General features: G+C 40.0%; 1 protein-coding gene across 1 annotated transcript in view; it reads left to right on the top strand.

The window, feature by feature from the left end:
- Positions 1–22,605, top strand: part of wdcp (WD repeat and coiled coil containing) — a 142,157-nt gene that overhangs the window by 60,938 nt on the left and 58,614 nt on the right. The window contains exon 4 of the mRNA XM_059981822.1: positions 6,529–6,646. The gene's annotated coding sequence lies outside the window, so the exon portion shown is untranslated. The remainder of the gene's footprint in view (positions 1–6,528; positions 6,647–22,605) is intronic.

Raw genomic sequence — 22,605 nt, 5'->3', positions numbered from 1 at the left:
CGGCTCATAATTAGCCAGCGTGCAGGCACAAAGTCCAGGTCCACAACAAAGGGTGAAAAGCCTGGGGGGGGTTTGTGAGTCCGTGTCTCTTGGAGCGTCCACGCCTGGGGAGGGCGGGATGAGGGAGGCTTTAAAAGCAAGGCTGCGAAGTTCGAATAAAATTATCTTTGATTGCAGTTTACCAACTCCGTGTCGTTATTTTAGCGCTGCGTGTAGCACACCGCTACAATTGGTGACCCCGACGTAATTAGCTAATGTTTACATTGGCTTGGGAGGAGGTCCACGTGGGATGTTGGCTCCTGGCCTGAAATGTGGAGGAGGGGTTCGGTCCTTCCTGGCTTCCCGGGAACAATTTCTCACCACCTTGCTGTGGATGGCACAGCTGACACAGTAATGTAATTACACATATAGCTTGGGTAGCACATATGCATCAAAAACACTGGCCTCTGAAATATCTCGGACAGCAGCAGCTTCCACAATGTTTCGAATGACAAACTTCTTGATAGCCTTGTCTTTGTGACTCGTGCTAAGATGACTAAGAAGCGAAGGAATAACGGACGTGCCAAAAAGGGCCATGACATTGGGGGGTGTATCGCTGGTTCTGGGGGGGCAGGGTTATGTGGCGACCCACTTCCTAGCACACGCGAACCGGCTCATAATTAGCCAGTGTGCGGGCACAAAGGCCAGGTCCGCAACAAAGGGTGAAAAGCCTGGGGGGGGTTTGTGAGTCCGTGTCTCTTGGAGCATCCGTGCCCGGGGAGGGCGGGATGAGGGAGGCTTTAAAAGCAAGGCTGTGAAGTTCGAATAAAATTATCTTTGATTGCAGTTTACCGACTCCGTGTCGTTATTTTCGCGCTGCGTGTAGCACACCGCTACAATGGTACAATAACTGACTGCATACCGTCAGTGTGAATGACCTGTAACGTCAGAAGTTCATCATGCATGATACTGGAGCTGAGAGCCAGGGATATGGGGTGAGAGTTTAGTGAGACTGGAGTAAAGAAAAAAAACGTGGCTTAGCTTTTTAATCCAAGATCCTTCTAGAAGGAGTTCATATTAACACAAAAATGGGAGGTGAGCAAGCTCTGATGTTTTTATGCCTTGCAGTAGAGGTAGGGGAAGCTGATAAAATGAGAGATTTCAATCTTTTCTGATAGTTCTTCAGTTACATGTTCAGATGGCAATAAGGTCTGAAAGACATGGTAGGGTTATAGAGTGGCTGGTGAAAAACATGACATGAATTTACATGAACTGTTGATATAAGTAAATTTCTTATTAACTGTCTGTATTTCTTGCTGCCTCAGCATAACAAATGATGTCCCATGAAACCTGCACGTTGTCTTTTCTTCCTTTAACATTGGACAATAGATAAAAAAGCCTGAAAGTGCATTCTTGCACATTCAAGAGAGCTTCTACCTTGCTGTTATAAAATTATTAAATCATTCCCTAGTATGATAAGATGGACACTTAACCTCATTATGCTCTTGTTTACCTGCAGTGTACTTAATCTCTAGCTGTTAGACTTTATTTTACACTATTATTGCTTTACCCTGTTCTACCTCAATGCATTGTGTAATGGTCTGATCTGCATTAACAGTTTGGAAGAAAAACTTTTCACTGCATCTCATACATGTGACAATAAAAAAAAACAATTCCAATTAACTGCACTAACAATCCCATTTATTTATCTATCTATTTATCTATCTATCTATCTATTTATTTATTTATCCGCCTGTCTGTCTATTTATTTATTTATTTATTTATATTTTACTTTTGCATGTTAGATCCTTGTTACTCACATACAATTAATTTCTATCAACTGGGTTATATCTGTAATGTTGATGGGTTCACCTCATTCTCTCTTGGTTAGCACTGCTGTTGTAAGTTTCATGATCACATCTCAGATTATATTGTACATCCATTCTGAAGTTTCAGCAATGACTATGCACTCACACCACTAAAGCACAAAGCATATGAACTCCTGCCTCAGCAAGGATTTGGACCCACCGCAATTTGCCTATCACCACAACAGGTCAACAACAGATAAAATTTCAATGGCTCTTCACATGGCATTAGTCCATCTGGACAATACAAACCCCTATGTCAGGATGCTGTTCATCGACAATAGCTCAGCATTTAACACCATCATTCTCAAAAGTTGATTGAGAAGTTACAGAACCCCGGCCTCTGTACCTCCCTCTGCAAATGTATCTTCAACTTTTTAATCGGAGGACCACAATCTGTTCGGATTGGTGATAACATCTCCTCCTCACTGATGATCAACACTGGTGCACCTCGGGGGGGGTGTGCTTAGCTCACTGTTCTACTCCCTCTATACCCATGACTGTGTGGCTAGGCATAGCTCAAGTACCATCTATAAATTTGCTGATGATACAACCATTGTTGATAGAATCTCAGATGGTGATCAGAGGGTGTACAGGAGTGAGATATGCCAAATAGTGGAGTGGTGTCTCAGCAACTATCTGGCACTCAATGTCATTAAGATGAAAGAGCTGATTGTGGACTTCAGGAAGGGTATGACGAAGGAACACATACCAATCCTCATAGAGGGATCAGAAATGGAGAGTTTCAAGTTCCTGGCTGTCAAGATGTCTGAGGACTAACCTGGTCCCAACATATCAATACAGCTACAAATAAGGCAAGACAGTGTCTATACTTCATTGGGAGTTTGAAGAGATTTGGTACATCATCAAAAACACTCAAAATCATTTATAGATGTACCGTGGAGAGCTTTCTGACAGGCTGCATCACTATCTGGCATGGGGCTGGGAGGTGGCTTCTGCAAAACACCGAAAGGAACTGCAGGGAGTCATAAGTTTATTTGGCTTCATCTTGGGTACTAGCCTACAAAGTACCCAGGATATCTTCCAGGAGCGGTGTCGCAGAAAGGCAGCGTCTATTATTAAGGACTCCCAGCACCCAGGGCACGCCCTTTTCTCACTATTACCATCAGGTAGGAGATACAGAAGCTTGAAGGCACACACTCAGGATTTCTTCTGCCATCTGATTCCTAAATGGACATTGATCCTGTGAACACTACCTCACATTTAAAATATATATTATTTCTGTTTTTGCATGATTTTTTATCTATTCATTATATGTAATTGACTTATTTATTTATTATTATTCTTTCTACTTCTATACTATGTATTGCATTGAACTGCTGCTGCTAAGTTAACAAATTTCAGGTCACATGAAATAAACCCGATTCTGATTCTGAAGCTCTCATGTTGCATTCCTCTTTTATGGGAAAAGATGGGGAAATGGGCATGTCAGCCAGCCTTAAGCCCCATGAAGAATGTAAAGGCACAAATAGAGCAGTAAACATTCCCAAGACCAGGAGTGGAGCTGAAATCTTGGAAATTATTTATATCCTCACAGCTCATTTTTGTTTTTGCATTTTACTTCTTCTCATTGCACAATCTGTACTGATTCTGAGTCTAATTGATCATTTCACCCAGATACATCTCTTTGGTACACACTGTTTTTAGTAAGGGCCATGTAATATTCAAAAATACAACTGATAATCTGCAACCCTTTTATGACAATAGTCTGTAAGAGTTTAGCTGCTGAGGCTCAGCTTTCTGTGGAAACACTGTTCAATGAAGTCCAGGGAGGTGCATCCAGGATTTGTTTTTAAATGTATGTCTCCAAATTTAAACTTGCTCTATATCTGACCCTCTCTTTCCCCAACACCCTACACAATATCCAGCTGTCTCATTCACATCCACAGATTCATCTGTCAGCTCCCCTAACTTTTAAATCCTTGATCACCACTTTGCTTTGCTTCTCTCCACTTCCCTTCTGAGCTACAGAGCTAGAGTTAGTGCCAAGAGACCTAGTCGCTACAAGTTTCACTTGTGAGGTTCACCAACCCCCCCATCCCCACCCCCACTCAATAGTAACCAAAACAAGACTATCTCCCTGTAGCTCTCTTCTGTAGTCAACATGTCCTGTAATAAGACCATAAGACCCTAAGACATCAGAACAGTTGGCCATTCAGCCCATCAAGTCTGCTCCACCATTCCATCACGGTTGATCCTGGATCCCACTCAAATCCATAAACCTGCCTTTTTGCCATATCCTTTACTGCCCCAATCGATCAGAAAACTATCAACTTTCACGTTAGATATACTCATGGACTTGGCCTCCACTGCAGTCTGTGGCAGAGCATTCCATAGATTCAGTGCTCTCTGGCTGAAAAAAAATTCTGCTTACCTCTGTTCTAAAAGATCATGCCTCAATTTTGAGGTTGTGCACTCTAGTTCGGGATACCCCCACCTTAGGAAACATCCACCCTATATAGTCCTTTCAACATTCTTCTAAATTCCAGTGAGTACAGGCCCAAAGTTGCCAAACATTCCTCATATGTTAATCTCTTCATTCCAGGAATCATCTCGTGAACCTCCTCTGGACTCTCTCCAATGACAACACATCCTTTCTGAGATATGGAGGCCCAAAACCGTTGACTGTACTCTGACTATTGTCTTATAAAGCCTCAGTATTATCTCCTTGCTTTTGTATTCTATTCTCTTTGAAATAAATGCCAACATTGCATTTGCCTTCTTTACCACAGACTCAACCTGCAAATTAACCTTCTGGGAGTCTTGCATGAGGACTCCTAAGTCTCTCTGCACGTCTGATGTTTGAACCTTGTCTCCATTTAGATAGTAGTCCACATGATTGTTCCTTTCACCAAAAATCATTATCATACATTTCCCGAAACTGTCCCATCTGCCTCTTTTTTGCCCATTCTTCCAATTTGTCCAAGTCCTGCTTCAATTGCATTGCTTCCTCAGCACTAGCTACCCACCACCTATCTTTGTATCATCTGCAAACTTTTCCACAAAGCCATCAATTCCATCATCCAAGTTACTGACAATGTGAAAAGTGGCGGTCCCAATATTGACCTCTGAGGAACATCACTGACCACTGGCAACCAACCAGAAAAGGCCCCATTTATTCCTACTTGCTGCCTCCTGCATGTCAGTCATTCCTCACCAGAGGAATTTATCTTGTTAAGCAGTCTCATGTGTGGCAGCTTATCAAATGCTTCTGAAAATCCAAGTAAATGACACCCACTGCCTCTCCTTTGTCCACCCTGCTTGTTACTTCCTCAAAGAACTCTAACAGATTTGTCAGGCAAGATATCCCTTTAAAGAAACCATGCTGACTTTGACTTATTTTATCATTAATCTCCAAGTACCCCGAAACCTCATCCTTAGTAATAGACCAACACTTTCCCAACCACAGAGGTTAGGCTAACTGGCCTATAAATTCCTTTCTTTTGCCTTCCTCCCTTCTTAAAGAGTGGAGTAACATTTACAATTTTCCAGCCCTCCAGGACCATGCCAGAATCAAGTGATTTTTGAAAGATGATGACCACTGCATCTGCTATCTTTTCAGCAACCTCTTCTAGGGCTCTGGGATGTCCATTTGGTCCAGGTGACTTATCCACCTTAAGACCTTTAAGTTTGCCTCACACTTTTCCTTTGTAATAGCAAAGGCACTCACTCCTGCTCACTGACACTCATGGACATCTGGCATACAGCTCGTGTTTTCCACAGTAAAGACTGAAGCAAAGTACTTATTAAGTTCATTTGCCATTTCTTTGTCCCTCATTACTACCTCACCAGCATCATTTTCCAGTGGTCCCATATATCAACTCTCACCTCCCTTTTACTATTTATGTAAATGAAAAAACTTTTAGTATCCTGCTTTATATTATTGACTAATAATTAATATTAATACAAGTGCAAAGTCAGAAATATAGCTTAACATAAAGATCCAGTGCATTTCTGATTGCTTACTTATCTTAAGTCACCTTGGATTCAAAAATGGACTGGGAATATAACCAAATATATATAAGGCAACATGAAGTCACAGGAGTTTTGAGCAAAGTAGGTTTCATTGTATTTCTCAGGGATTTAATAATTGGAATTATTCCATTGAACAGAGATACTGTACAATTGTAAACTATGAGGACTGGCAATGGTCACAGTACAATATCTTCCTTTTTCAGTCTTAGTTTGCTCATGGTATAATATTAGCCAACAGAAGAATCTCTTGATGATTTTATATGAAATTATCTGCCAACTCCAGTATGCACATTATGCAAATTTAATTGCATCCTCCTCTTCCAACCTTCACCCATTCCCCCAAAATATATTCAAAATATGTGTTTGCAGAGTAGCTGTCACAATCCAAAAGCTTTCAACAACTTCCAGCATGTCATATCCTCCTCCTCTTTCTCCTGAAATGAAAAACATTATATTTAGTCATCTGCCAAAAAGTGTAGAAAAAAATTACCCATACTTAATCTACCAGCACTTTGATCAGATTCCCAGTAGTAGCAATTAGGATAGTTGCTAACTCTTAGTTTTGCATTTCTACGGCACTCTAAAGGAAGGTGGCTACCACATATGCTGGTGAATAAAATGATATTTCAGGCTGAATATAGGAAAGTGTGATTGTCACATGCTGAAGATCATGTCCTTTATGCCTTAGGATTGATGAAATTCACACTACAGTTCTGTGAAAAACACCTTGAACACTGCAGGAGGCATTTAAGGAGGACGTTTTGAATACTTTGCTTGTTGCAGATAAAAGGGAGACTCTTATGCAGGTATGGCAATTGAATTTCCTTTTTCTTGAAGGTGATCACGATTACACTGGTGCTTATGCCCCTTGGCATATGAACTTGTCTGAAGTTGTTCTTTACTGCCCAGCTATACAATTGCAGCAGGTTAAGTGTTCTGTATGTTTTTGTTGTTCTTCAGTTTCTTATCATAATACCATAAGAAATAGGAGCAGAATTAGGCTCTCTGCACATCAAGTCTGCTCTACCATTCTATTATGGCTGACTTATTGTCCTTCTCAACCCCTTTCCCCCTGCAACCTTTGAAGCCCACTAATCAAAAATCTATCAACCCTGCTTTAACAATACCCAATGACTTGGCCTCCTCAGCCACCTGTGGCAATGAATTCCACAGATTTACCACCCTCCAGCTAAAGAAATTCCTCTTTATCTCTGGACTAAAGGGACAACATTGCCTTCTGAGGCTGTGGCCTCTGGTCCAATACTCCTCCACTAAAGGAAACATCCTCTCCATATCCACTCTATCTAAGCCTTTCAATATTTGATGGGATTCAGTAAGATTTCCCTTATTTTTCTAAACTCCAAGAAGTACAGGCCCAAAGCTATCAAACAATCTTCATATGTTAACCCTTTAATTCCTGGGATCATTCTCACGAATCTCCTCTACAATACCTGCACATCATTTCTTCGATAAGGGGCCCAAAACTGCTCACAATACTCCATGTGCAGTCTGACCAATACCTGATAAAGCCTCAGAATTACTCAGTTTGGGGTGCAAGCAAGATCTGCTGAGTTCTTTGAACATTTGGTGTGTGCTCGCATAGTAGGTGAAGGATTAACAAGGTGAAGATCACTAAGGGTTTCTACAGATATATCAAGAGCAAAAGGATAGCAAGGGATAAAATTTTCCTTTGGAAGATCAGAGTGGTAATTTCTGCCTAGAGCTGAACAAGATGGGGGAGATCGCAAGTAGATTTTTTGCATCTGTCTTTACTTGGAGATGGACAGTGTCTATAGATGTCAGGCAATGCAGCAGTGAGGTCATGGACCATATACAGATTACAGAGGAGGAAGTGTTGGCTGTCCTGAGGCAAATTAGTGTGGATAAATCCCAGGACCTGGCAATGTGTTCCCTTAGATCCTGTGGAAGGCTTGTGCAGGAATTCCAAGAGCCCTAGCAGAGATATTTAAAACATCCTTAGCCACGATGAAGAACCAGAACATTAGAGGATAGCTGATATTGTTCTATTGTTTTAGAAAGGCTCTAAGAATAATCCAGGAAATTAGAGGTCAGTGAGCTTGACATCAGTAGTGGAAAAGTTATTGTAAGGTATTCTAAGGTACTGGATTTATAGGTATTGGGAGAGACAGGCACTGATCAGGGGTAGTCAATATGGATTTACATGTAGTACGTCATGTTCAACCAATCTAACAGAGTTGTTTGAGGAAGTTACTATGAAAGATGATAATGGCAATGGAAGTTGTCTACATGGACTTTAGAAAGATTCGCATGGAAGGTTGGTCAGGTATTCAAGATGAGACAGTAAATTGGATTAGACATTGGCTCTGCAGAAGAACCCAGAGAGTGGTTGTGGATGGTTGCCTTTCTAACTGAAGATCTGTGACCAGTGGAGTGCTGCAGAGATTGGTGATGGGTCCATTGTTGTTTGTCATTTACTGTATATCAGTGATCTGGGTGATAATATAGTAAAATGGATCAGCAAATTAGTGGATGACACCCAGTTTGGGATGTAGTGGACACTGAGGAAGACTCTCAAAGTTCACAGCACGATCTGGACCAGCTAGAAAAATGGGTTGGAAAATGGCAGATGGAACTCAATGCAATAATTGTGAGATGTTGCACTTTGGGAGGACCAACAAGGTCTTATGTAGTCTTACCATGAAGGTCTTATATGGTGAGTGATAGGGCACAGAGGAATCAGGGAATACAGATCCATAATACCTTGTAAGTTTCATCATGGATAGACTGGGACTTAAAGAAAGGTTTTGCCACATTGGTCTTTATAAATCAATGTATTGAGTCTTGGATTTGAGACGTTATGTTGAAATTATCTAAGATGTTGCTGATGCCTAATTTGGAGAATTGTATCCAGCTTTAGTCACCTACCAAAAGGAAAGATGTAAATAAGGTTGACCTGGAATGTTGCTGGGACTTAAGGACCCAAGTTATAGGGCAAGTTGAATAGGCTGATTCTAGAAGATTGAGGGAAGATTTGATAGAGGAATACAAAATTTTGAGGAGTATAGATAGGGTAAATGCAAGCAGGTCATAGATTAAGGGTGAAAGGTGAAATGCTTAAGGGGAACATGAGGGGAACTTCTTCACTCAGAGGGTGGTGAGAATGTGGAATGAGCTAGCAGCACAAGTGGTGAACGTGGGGTTGATTTCAACATCGAAGAGAAATTTGGATAGGTACAGTATCTGGATGAGAGGGGTTAGGGTGCTCTGGTCTGGATAGAGGCTGATGGAACTAGGTAGAGTTTTTTAGTTCAACATGGACTAGATTGGTCAAAGGGCCTGTTTCTGTGCTGTACAGTAGTTTTAAATGTCTCTATGATTATTGGCCAATCATTCCTAACATGTTAATCTCTCCCCTCAAATCCTGAAAATTTTCCTATAAAAATAGTTAAGGAGATGTTAGAAAAAAATCAAATGCATAAATATATGGTTAATGAGTAACCTGTTAGAGTGGATAATTTCATTGGAAAACCATTCTCACTGCCCCTTCCTTTTTACAAATGAGTTATCTCAAATTTATTATTCATCATTCCATAGTTAAATCCCTAAATTATTAAAAAACACATCTTTCCAAGTTTTTTTCCCTAAAAATGAATCTTCATTTGGTTGAAATCTAAGGTTGGTAACATCAGGTGATAAATATGACAATGAAATTACTTTTGGCCTTTACAATCAAGATAAATCTGGTGGAGATAGCCAATAGAAAAGGGATTTGATGCACAAAATACTAACAGTACCAATTGCCTACCTTCTATGGTTGTCCACATAGAATTTCCTTATTGGCAAAATACATATTTAATTTGGGTATCTTGTTTTATATGGATCTCTTTGTACAGAATAAGAAAACTAAAAAAAGCTCTGATTTACTATCCTTTTATTAATCTTATTATTCTGCATTATCAGTTCATGCTTTTCAATAACTTGCAATATTTTTCTCCAAAATATTTGCCATCGCAAATTTGGCCTCTTGTATGGTAAGCAGCATCTATGGAGAAGAGTACAGTTGATGTTTCAGGCCAAGACCCTCAGCAGGACTGGAGAAAAAAGAAGAGATAAGGAGTCATTCTTTCATGGCCTTCTGTCCTTTACTATTAGATTTCCCCTTCTCCAGCCCTGCATCTCTTTCACCAATCAACGTCCTAGCTCTTTACTTCACCCTTCCCCTCCAGTTTCACCTATCACCTTGTGTTTCACCCACCTCCTTTCCCCCCCGCCCACTAACTCTGACTCCTCATCTCTTTTTCTCCCTCCAGTCCTGCTGAAGGGTCTCGGCCCAAAATGTTGACTGTACTCTTTCTGGCCTGCTGAGTTCCTCCAGCATTTCGTGTGTGTGTTAACTTTTAAGCTTGTGTTTACACCACTATTGTGCTCTGGGCATGCTGCATTTGTTTATTGTCCAGTTGGTAAAATTTATTTAAAACACTTTTACCTAGGGTTTCTTTATCTTAAGCTTCCAAATCAAAGCTCCAGTTCCTTAACACATTCTGAGGAGCTGCCACTCGGTGCACCTCATGCAGTTGTGGTTATCTGGGAGTCTGGTGTTCTCCCAGATTCCCACATCTCACACAGAGAACACAAATAGCCCTTGGAGCTTTCCTCACTGCTCTAACTATGTATTATCAGAGGAAAATGAAGAGAAATTTACCAGATACTTACCTCACCCAAGCCTTTTCTCCCCAAAGCCTGATGAACCAAAGCATCCTCACTCCAACATTGGTCCACTCACCCAATGGCCACCCCACTTGTCCCTGCCTTATTTTTATTTGTCCTTGTTAATGAATAGCAATTTGGTTGGGCCACCGAAAAATGCTGAAAGCCTATGAACGTTCTTTTTTTTAAAATCTCACTCACAGACCTGTGAGTAGCCTTCTCTTTCATTCTCAATTTGACTGGGCTACCAGAAAAGCTCTTTTTATTTCAGATTTCAAGATTTGCAGTTTTGCTTTTAAGATTTCACACAATCTTAATCAGTTTAATGATTATTGGGAGCAGAGTTAAGCTGGACCATCACCAATAATCCCCATTTTCCTCCTCACTTCACAATCCTCAATCTTTACACTTTTCATGATATGTTCCATACATTAATAAATAGAGAATCAGAATCCAGTAGATTAATTATTACTGATTTACATGACATGAAATTTGGTTTTGCAGCAGCAATACAATGCAAAGGCATAAAAATTGCTATAAATTACAAAAATAAATATTGCATAAAACACAGCACTGTTCATGAACCATTCAGAAATCTGAGGGCGGAGGGGAAGATGGTGCTTATAAATCATTGAGTGTGGGTCTTCAGGCTCCTGTACCTTCTCTCCAATAGTAGTAATGAGTAGGCATGTCCCTGATGGTGAAGACCCAGAATGATGGATGCCCATCTTCTTGAGCCATGCTTCTTGAAGATATCCACAATGGTCAGGAGGGTTGTGTCCATAATGGAGCTGCCTGGGCCTATATCTCACTGCAGCTTCTTGCAATCTCGCACATTGGAGCCTCCATACTATGCTGTAATGCAACAAGCCAAAAGGCTCTCCACCATACGTCTCTAAAAATTTGTAAGAGTCTTTGGTGGCATACCAAATCTCCTGAAGCTCCTAACAAAGTATAGCCACTGGCATGCTTTCTTCATACTTTCATCAATATGTTCGGCCCAGGATAGGTCTGCCAACATGTTGACACCCAGGAACTTAAAGCTGCTCATTCGGCAGCCAATATGTTATGCAGGCACAATACCTTTGCTTGCAGCTCATATACTTCTTTTTTAAAAATATATATTTTGGAGTGAATCAATTGACTGAAGCTCAACCTCAATTTTGGATTTCCTCAGAAGAAAACCAAGATGATCCATGCACTCTGCACTTTTGGTAGAAGATGTTTGTAATCACTTCAAGCTTAATTGTTGTGTTTTTGTTCTGCCATTTGACATCATTGAGGCCAGTAATATTTATGAAGTCATGCTTACCACCATTCATAACTGGATGTGGCGGTATTGCAAAGCATGTAGTAGCTACAGTGGTGATGGCAATGCACAATACATATTGACTCCCTTGATGACAAATCAGCACTTTACAGTGGTAAGCATCACTCTGAGTGGGGATATTTGCACACAATATACTCCAGGTGGAAATTGTCAAAGCCTATCACCCAACAATGGGTTGCTTGCACAACTCTCCAATCTGCCTAAGTCCTGATGGACATGACCGCACAGGTAATGAGGAAAAGGAATGCTGGGATAAACTTACTTGATCTTGTCCTCAACAGTTTTAGGCCCTACTCTTAATTGCAGTATGCCCCAGAGAGACTGGAGAACAGTCTTAGTGAAGGCAAAGTCCCTTCTTCAAACTGAGAACGTATTCCATCATGTTGTGCAGCAATGCCAATATTTAGAATAGATCTGGACATTCAAAGCCATTATTACTGTTTGTTCAGCAGGAAGTGCCATTGTCAGTTAGCTGCTGCCACTTCCAGTTCTACTGGACTCATCCCTTGCTTTTTACTTCAGCCACTTTGTCATGCACCATCATTTGGTATATCAATAAATATCATAATAATTATTATAAATCACTATAATTGCACTTTGCACATTTAGACGGAGATGTAACGTAAAGATTTTTACTCATGTATATGGAAGATGTATGTAATAAAGTCAATTCAATTCAATATACCAGTCCTGCCTTTCATTTCTTCTTTAGTCAGCTCACTGCCCTCTCCCCTACTCACTCCACTTCCCTGCTACGCCTGGCTCCACTTTCTTTGCCTTTGTTCTCGCTTAAAACTTTTACATTGGAAATAATTTCACTTTCTAACAAGGGCCATTGGCATGAAACTTTTAATTGGTTTCTCTCTCTCCAGAGTTGCTGCATTAGTTGAATATTTATAGCAGTTCTCCTCATACCTCATATTTTACATACTGATCTTGGAAGAATGATGAGTAAATTGATTCCCACGATACTGGTGAATAAAGAGTTACGTAATAGTGGTAAAATTCTGGATCTTTTCCTAAATAGCCTGTGGATCCTGTGACAACTGAGATTTTCAGAGATGAGATTAACTGATTAATGTTTGGTAAAATTTTGAGGAATATAGAAAAGCGATAAGAAAGGAAAGAGATTTCAAAGAGATTTCAATAAGCAGGCAACAATTTGTTAGACAGAGTACAATGTGGAAGGTGTGAAGGAAAAAACAGAAATGTTGTATTATTCAATGTTTTGGTAATCTAAATAGTTGTTGGAAGCCAAACAGAAAATTAGGAGGCAAATTATATGGTAGCCATTATTGTAAGGTGGTTTGAGTACAAGTGTAAAGGTATATTACTATGATGAAATAATGACCTTGGTGATATCATGCCTGGAGCACTGTCTACAGTAATAGTCTTCTAACTTACTAAAATCAATGTCTTTGTTGTTGAGAAAGCGCAGCAAAATTTCACTAGTCTCATTCCTGGAAATTAGACTTGTGATATGAGGAGAGATTGAGTAGACTCGTCCTCTATTTTTTTTTAGAATTTAGAAGATGCAAGGTGACCTCATTGAAACATATAGCGTTCTTAAGAGGGCTTAACAGGGTGGATAAAAAGGGTGTTTTCCCTGGATAAAAGGTCTATAGCTGGAGGTCACAGTCTTAAAATGGGTTGAAATAAGGATTGAAACTTCTTTAATAAGAGGGTGAAGAATCTTTGAATTTTCTATTCTGGACAGCAGTGGAGGCTTAGTTATTGATTTCATTCAAAACAGAATGGTAAGTTTCCTGACAATATAGAATCAAGGGAAATAGAGACAGGACAGGAAACTAGCATTGCGATTTAAAAAAAAAATCAGTTACAACTTTGTTCCACGACAGACAAAGCCCAATGGGCCTACTCTTGAAGAATTTTTATATTCTTTTATTCTTATTTTTTGGATTAAGAGACTGATTTTGGAAAATAAGTGTATTTACAACACAGAAGAGGTACATTAAATTATGAAATAGCTACCAAGCTAATCTCACCTTCCTGAACTTGATCAGCAGTCCTTCAGGTTATATCTGTACTAAGCAGATATCCAGCTTTTTTAAAACTTCATCTACCACCCACAGGCCAAGTGTTCCATTGCTTAACACCCTTTTGTTAAAAAAAAATCCTAATTTCCCCTCTATCACAGCATGGAATGGAAACACCAATGCATTTGAATGGAAAATCCTACAAAATTAGTGGATATGGCCCAATCTATCACGGGTTAAGCCCTCCACAACATTTAGCACATCTGCACAAAGATTTGTCCCCTCAATCGTCAGGTTCTTGATCCAAAGGGGATAACTTCACTTAGCTTCACTTGCTGATTCACTACAATGTTCTCTACCATTTCCTGAGTGGATTGTTGATCCATTTCAAAACTCAACCGGATCTGAACCTGGGTACTTTGGTTCCAGAGTTCCTTTCTAAAAAATGACTTGTGTCTTATCACAAATGGTATTTCCACAGTCATTATCCTGGATAGTAGCTTTTATTCCAATTTTTAATTAACTGCCTTTACACTTCCCCAAAGTCTTGATGGTATTTTAGCTTGTATCTCTGGATTATCAGTGCATATTTCTGTATTCTTTGTCCTGTAAAATATTCCTATAGTATTTTAAAAATGTTTGTTTCTCGTGGTTGTCTTCTATGTGCATAGGATAATTTCCTAGCAGCAGATATAACCTGTTGAAAGGCCTCGAAAGAGTAGATTTGGAGAGGATGTTTCCTATGATGGGGGACACAGCCTCAGATTAGTGGCATGTCCATTTGTAATGGAGATGAGGTGGAATCTTTTTAGCTAGAGAGTTGTGAATCTGTGGAATTTGTTGCCACAGTCAGCTGTGGAGGTAAAGTCATTAAGGCAGAGGTTGATAGAGTCTTGATTGGTCAAGACATGAAGGGATATGGGCAGAGGGTGGGAGAATGAGGATGAGGAGGAAATGGATCAGCCATGATTAAGTGGCAGGGCAGACACTGTGGGCCAAATGGCCTAATTCTGCCAAATGGAAAACATTAATCAATTATGAAGAATGTCTGAACTATTTCTCTGTTAAACGTTACAGACATATTACAGCTAGAAATACCTTTTCACACAGGTGTCCCTCCAAAGTTTATACCTCAGCAATTTTGACAGATTTATATCATAAAGTCATGTTGAATGAACTGATAAAATACATCAATTTATGTAAAAATTGGCATTGGTTGAAAATTATAAGTATCCTTGTTAAAAAGCAAGAAGCCGAATATGGCATAACACACTTAGAATGAGTCATTTGCAACCTTTATCTGCAACATAAGATGTCAGGCAGTACACACTCACTGAGAAACTCCTACATAAACCATGAATTCATGATTCAGCTGAAGAGATAACAATCACAGAATTATAACTTCATCCCATACATGAATATACCAGAACACGGCCACCAATGCCTAATCACACAACTATTGAACTGAAAGAACAAGGATAATAACCAAAATGTCTTTGATTTATATAGTCAAAACCCCAATAAAAGCAAGGACATAATTTTCAATGTGCATCCTCAGCCAGAGGCATGAAATCACTTCTGATGTCCTCCCAGGTCTAAACTTATCCCACTCCTGCTTCTCATCTATATGCTGCCTCTTTGCAATTTCACCTGAAGGCAAAGCATCAGCTTTACATCTTCTGATGCTACCCAACTCAATGTTACTTGACAGCTCCATGAACTGTTAATTATCAGACACTTTCACTTTATCAAGTATTAGATGAGCAGAGATTTCTAAAACAACATGTTACATAGTTATTTTCATCAGCACCACACTCTCGTAGCCATCAATGCTATTCCTCTCCTGGTAAATAAAGAAAACTGAGTAGAACTGTAGACCTCATAATTCAAATCTACTTCTAATATTACAACATTACCCAAATCCATCTGTCTTAGTTCTTCTGCTCCTGAAATCCTCATCAAGGCCTTTTTTCCCTGTTAGGGCATAAAGTACTGACTTCTACTTTCAGCTTCATTTATTCATCCTACCCAAACTTGGGTCTGTCTGAAATTCTGTTGCTTGGGTCCTGATTTTGACTATTTCTCATTCACCCAACACCAACCTATGCTCTTTAATTTATCACCTTCTGCTTCAACAATATATCCATTTTAAAATTCTCTTGTTTGTTTTCAGATCCCTCTCTGGCCTTATCCCTTCCAGTATCTGTAAACTTCTCTGCATTAAACTTCTCTCCATGATATGTGCATTCCTCCAATTTTAGTTATACGTGTCAAATTTCCAAATCTAAATGCTCTATTTGTGATTATTGTGCCTTCAACCACACAAAAAATATATAGAGCATAGAACAGTACAGGTCCTTGGCCCATGATGCTGTGACAACCTTTTATCTTATTCCAAGACCAATCTAACCTAATCCTGCATTTTTCTTTCATTCATCTGCCTATCTAAGAGGTTCTTAAATGTCCATAATATATTTGCCTCTACCACCCTCCCCATGCACCCATGCACTTACCGTTCTCTGTGTATGAAAAAGCTAACTCTGACATTACCCCTATACTGTCCTCCAATCAGCTTAAAGGCTAATGACTGGAAATAGGCTAAAGTTGTCCCAGTATACAAGAAGGGTGACTGCACTGATGCTGGTAACTATAAACCAGTAAGCTTAACATGTATCACAGGCAAGACAATGGAAACAATAATAAAAAATGAGATGGAAAAACAGTTGATAAGAACAGGCATGCTAGCAGAAAGCTAGCATGGGTTCAGAAAGGGGAAATCAGTTTTATAGTAATGTGCTGGAGTTCTAAGAAGAAACTAAAATTTATGAAAACAGTGGAGTGATTGATATAATTTACTTGGACTTTCAGAAGGGTTTTGACAAGATACCCCACAAGAGGCTAATAATAAAATTACAGGAGGTAGGTATTCAGAGTAAGATGTGCAAATGGGTGCAGACTTGGCTCAAAAACAGAAAACAATGGTGAGAGGATGATTTTCACACCCAGAAGGTGTTAAAAGTGGGGATCCACAGGGATCCATTTTGGGGCTGTTGCTGTTTTAAAATTACATTAATGATTTGGATAAGCACATAACAAATAAACTAGTAAAGTTTGCCGATGACACAAAATTAGGGGGATGGACTGAAAACATTCAGGCAGCAGAATCAATACAGTTAGATCTAAACAAAATCCAGATGTAGGCAGATAAATGACAGGTGAAATTTAATGTGAGTAAATGTAAAACATTACATATAGGAAGTAGAAATATTAGATATAAATATACAGTGGGGGGTTTTGAGTTAGAAAGTGTACTGTATGAAGAGAATTTGGGCGTCCTGGTAGACTCATTGCTATCAACATATAGACAATGCATAGAAGTGATTAGGAAGGTTAATAGAATGTTAGGCTAAATAATGTGCTTAGAGAATTCAAGTAAAAGACATTTTCCTTAAGTTGTATAATGTGCTTGTGAGGCTATTCTTAAATAATGTGTACATCTTATGTCTCTGTATTGTGTGAGGGATGTGAAGTCACTAGAGAGAGTTCAGAGAAGGGCAACTAGATTCTTTCCGGGTCTGCAGGGTATGAGCTATGAAGAAAGGTTGAAAGTATTTTTTTTAGCCTAAGTAGATGTAGTATGAGAGGAGATTTCAGACTAACATCAAGAAGCATTCCTTTGCACAGTGAGTTGTGGACACATGGAACAAACTACTTAGTTGTGTGGTTGAGAGTAGTACCTTAGAGACTTTCTAATCTAAACTCAATAGTTATTTCAATACACTATGTGAACAGGAATTTGGCAAGCTTTGTTGTGCCGAATAGCCTGTGCTTGTCAAAAATTTTCTAATGTTTTAATGTTCTAAGATCACTGACTCCGACTGAAAAGTGTTGTGCCCAAATTGAAGAGGAGACACTGGCTCCCATGTGGGCTTGTGAACTCTTCAACTGCTACTTGATATTCCTACTTGAAACAGACCACAAGCCACTCGTCAACCTACTCAGCTTGAAACACTTGGATGACGTGCCTCCACATCTGCAATGATTCAGAATGTGATGCTGTTTTGCATTAAACATTTCCTCGGCAAATCTTTTGCAACAGACACTGTATCGAGATCATCATGCAAAAGTGAACGGAAGGAAGCTGACTTCACCCTCATGGAAGATATCAACATCTACTTTGCTCAGGTACCTGAAAGCTTTCCTGCATTACAGAGTAAACTAGACAAAATTCATGCTGAATTGGGAAAAGGACCAAATCTGCAGCAAGTTCTTGCAATACAGTACTGTGAACACAATGGCCAGATATTGCAAAAGGAGCTCACGATCCCAGACCTTACTGGATTGAAAGAGACACACTCACCATTCTTAATGGTTTGCTGCTAAAAGGCTTCAGACACAACATTCCTTCTATGCATGCCCAAATCATCAGTCAAATCCACCAAAGACATCAAGGCATCAAAAATGAGGCCTAAGAGCAAGGCTTGTTCTGAGCACACAGCTGGAAGATTATGTAAAGCAATGTGAAGCATACAGAAAATCTCTCAAAAATTATACTGAACTTCTTTGTCCCACAGAATTCCCTGACTTTCAATGGCAAATTACAGGCACAGACATTTGAGTTGAAATGAGACAAATAGCTTCTGTGGATTACTACTCAAGAACTATTGAGGTGTCCAAGCTGTCCTCTACATCCTCAGCAGCAGTTTACAGCATCTGAAAGATGTATTCACTCACCATGGAATATCAGAGACACTTGTGTCAGGCAACAGTCCACAACTCAGATGTTCAGACTTCAAAGCTGTTGCCAGGGCTATGAGTTCAAACATCAGTCAGGCATTCCACAGTACCCACAGGCAAATGAAGAAGTAGAAAGAGCAGTGCCAACTGTTAAGAGACTCCTACTGATGGCAAAAGATTCCTACAAAGGACTGCTAGCTTATTGCTCCACACCTCTTGCGAATGTCTACAGTCCATCAGAACTGTCAATGGGCCAGAGGCTGAGAGAAAGCCCACCCATTCTTCCTTCCCTTCTCCAACATCACTTACCAGTCTTAGACAAAGTGAAAAATATTGAGACAGCACAGCATGAGAAAACAAAGAGCATGCATGGTCTTTGAACAAAATCTTTATCACCACTCAGGAGTGATAAAGCTGTTTGGGTTTCAGACCAATGGAACAATAGTCAGGCAACATGCACCATGGTAGCTTATAATCAGAACTTCACAAGGTGAAATCAAGTGGAAAAGGTGTACACTCATGTGCCTTTGAAGTCCATGAAAGGTAGAGAAAGAAATAAAATGACCTAATCCTTATGACGAGGGCCACTTAACTGAGGTGGACACATCTGTTCAAGGATCTCCATTTGCTCCAACATGTCAAGGAACCTATACCAGATCAGGTTATTCATCTGTCTCACCACAGAGATATACGCCATAGTCTAATAGCTTCAGGCAGGAATAATCCTCTCATGTTGCTTGAGTGCTCAGGGTGTACAGGGAATCTCCATCTTGGAAATACTCAATGACTAAATCTGCTCTTACATTATCCAACTCTATAGGTTAGATTCTGGAAGACACTAACACTGTTTTCTAATGTGAAAACTTGTCATTATCCATATCTATTTATAATTGTAGATTAAACTTATGAAGTTTGCCTGCATACATTACAAGTTAAAATTTGGATAAGTTTTTGAATGTTCCCATTGCAGTAGCTGACTGTGGATGCTCAAAGATTATTTCAGTTCCAGTAATGATGCCAAGAACATGATGAGTGCCAAGAACAAATTCAAAACCACAAATTGCAACAATAATTAGAGAAAATAATTCTAACGAGGAAACATTGTACATCATTCACAAGATCTGAAATTCATTTTAATCGAAATAAAAACTATGCTGCACTCACCAGTCAGACATGATCCATACTCAATTCTGCTGAAAGCTCTGTATAATAATGCTGCCTAGACAATTAATCATTTCCAGCAATTCTTGCCTGAATTTGAAATGTGTCCATTTTATTGCTTTAATTACAAATTTTCAGCAGCCCAATATTTTGCATTTTGGTTGCATCACGATTTAGCCCCTACCATATTTATAATTACCCATCAAGAATGAGCTTCTATCCCAGACATCTTTTGCAGACTCCTGAGAAGTAGAAATGTAATTTTAATGCCTGTAATTATATCCATTTCTAATAGTTACAATTAATTATCAATATCACCATATGTACATTGGAATAAAATCTCTGGGCTTAAAAATAAACCTTCTCTTTTACCTTTCCAACTTCTCCGTATATTAATGACTGCATTGGTACTGCTTCCTGTATCTGCTGAATTCATCAATTTTTCACCTTCACCACTAACTTTTACCCTACTCTTTAATTCAATTGCACCATTTGTAGGCAATACGCACAAAATGCTGGAGAAACTCAGCAGGCCAAGCAGCATCTATCGGAAAAGTAAACAGTCAATGTTTCGGGCTGACACATTGACTGTTTACTCTTTTCCATAGATGCTGTCTGGCCCACTGAGCTCCTCCAGCATTTTGTGTGTGTTGCTTGGATGTCCAACATCTGCAGATTTTCTCTTATTTGTGCTACTACTGCACTGTGAAGTCTCTTACAAGGATGCCTACACTGAAGAAGTTCAAATCTTCCCTTCAATGGGAGTTGAGTGAAACTATCTCTCACTGCTCCCCCTCTGTGATCTCTGCTGCCCTCCGACTCTTCGACCATGCGCTCACCCAGACTTGCTTCCACAGCCACGTATCCTTCCTGGGAACATGCCATCAGCGCCATCTTATGCCACATGGCTTCCAAATCAAGCTTCTCAATTTGCACCCTCTGAGGATCCCAGGTACTCACATTCAATTCACTACTTCTCCCACTGATTGTCCCATCGCGTTCTACACATCATGCTTTCCGCCATGAGGAGGTACTTGGGGACCTTATCCCAGTCGCTTCCACAACTCTGTGATTCTCTCTCCACTGCCTTCAATGGACCTCCTGATACTCTATCCTCTAGCAGATCCACACTTTTAATTGCAAAAAGAGTCTTGGCCTGCAACATTGACTATTTACTCTTTTCCATCGATGCTGTCTGGCCTGCAGAGTTCCTCCAGCATTTTGAGTGTGTTGCTTGAATTTCCGGCACCTTCAGCTTTTCTTTTGTTTGAACCATTTTTAACACTCCTTTTCCTTTTCTAGGTCTCCCTGTGTTGATAACAGTAGACAAACCGTCCACTAACATTTACTATTGTGGTGAACTACATATACCTGTCTGGATATGCCCCCCCTGCTGACTGCTCCTGTGGCTCCTCCCACAGACCCCTGTATAAAGGCGATTGGAGGCACTGCTCCTCCCTCAGTCTCCAGGATGTTGTGTGGTGGGCTCTTGCTGTTGACGCTGCTGATGGTGCTTTCTTCCAGCTAATAAAAGCCTATCTCCACTCACGTCTCCGAGAGTTATTGATGGTGCATCAACTATAAACCTACTGACTTCCATAGCTATCTAGACAACATCTCTTCCACTCCATCTCTTGTAAGAATGCATTCCCTTTTTCCTAATGTCTCCAGTTATGCTGCATTTGTCTCAAGATAAGGTTTTCCATTTCAGGACATCTGAAATGCCCACGTTTCAAAATGGCCTCACTTCCACTGTGACCAAAGGAGATCTCTCGTAATTGCCTTTATCTCTTGGAATTTTGCTGATGTCCCATCTTCCAAAGATAGGCGGAGCGACAGGTAGTTTTGAGGAAGTAGAGAGGCTACAGAAGGAACTAGATAGATAAGGAAAATGGGCAAAGAGGTGGTAGATTGAATACAATATTGGGAATGCATGATCATGTACTTTAGTAGAAGAAATGAAAGGGTAGATTATTTCCTAACTGGAGAGAAAATTCAATAATCTAAGCCACAAAGGGACTTGGGAGTCCTTGTTCAGGATTCCCTAAAGGTTAATTTACAGGCTGAATCGGTGGTGAGGAAAGCAAATGCGATGTTAGCATGCATTTGAAGAGGACTAGCATATAAAAGTAAGGATGTAATGTTGAGGATTTATAAAGTACTGGTGAGGCCTGTCTTGGAATATTGTGAGTAGTTTTGGGCCCCTTAGAAAGGATGCGCTGACACTGGAGAAGGATCTGAGGAGGTTCACAAAAATTATTCTAGGATTAAACGGCTTTCCATATGAAGAGCATTTGATTGCTCTGGGCTTGTATTCACTAGACCTCATTGAAAACCTATTGAATGGAGAAAGGTCGTGATAGAGTGGATGTGGAGAGCGCATTTCCTATGGTGGGAGAGTCTTGGACCAGAGGACATAGCCTCAGAATAGAAGGGTGTCCTTTTATAATGGAAATGAAGCAGTATCTCTTTAGCTAGAGAGTGGTGAATCTGTGGAATTTGTTGCCACAGGTAGAAATGGAGGCCGCCTTTACAAATATTTAAAGCAGAGGTCGATAGATTCTTAATTGGTCAGGGCATGAAGGGATACGGGGAGAAGGCAGGCTTTTGGGGCTGAGAGGAATAATGTATCGGCTATGATGAAATGGTGGATAAGACCTGATGGGCCAAATGGCCTAATTCTGCTCCTGTATCTTCTGGCTTTCCTCCAGACAGAACAGAGATAGAGTTCCCCTAGTCCTCACCTTTCACCCCATCAACTTCTAAATGCAACACATTATCCTTTGTCAGTCTTGTGATCAACTGCACCTTCTTCTCCCCACCCCTTTCTCCATTCTGGCAGCAACACTCT

Source organism: Hypanus sabinus, chromosome 10 (genome assembly GCF_030144855.1).
Source record: "Hypanus sabinus isolate sHypSab1 chromosome 10, sHypSab1.hap1, whole genome shotgun sequence".
NCBI classification, from domain to species: domain Eukaryota; kingdom Metazoa; phylum Chordata; class Chondrichthyes; order Myliobatiformes; family Dasyatidae; genus Hypanus; species Hypanus sabinus.
The sequence above is the reverse complement of the archived record's forward strand: the minus strand, read 5'-3'. Positions and strand labels throughout refer to the sequence as shown.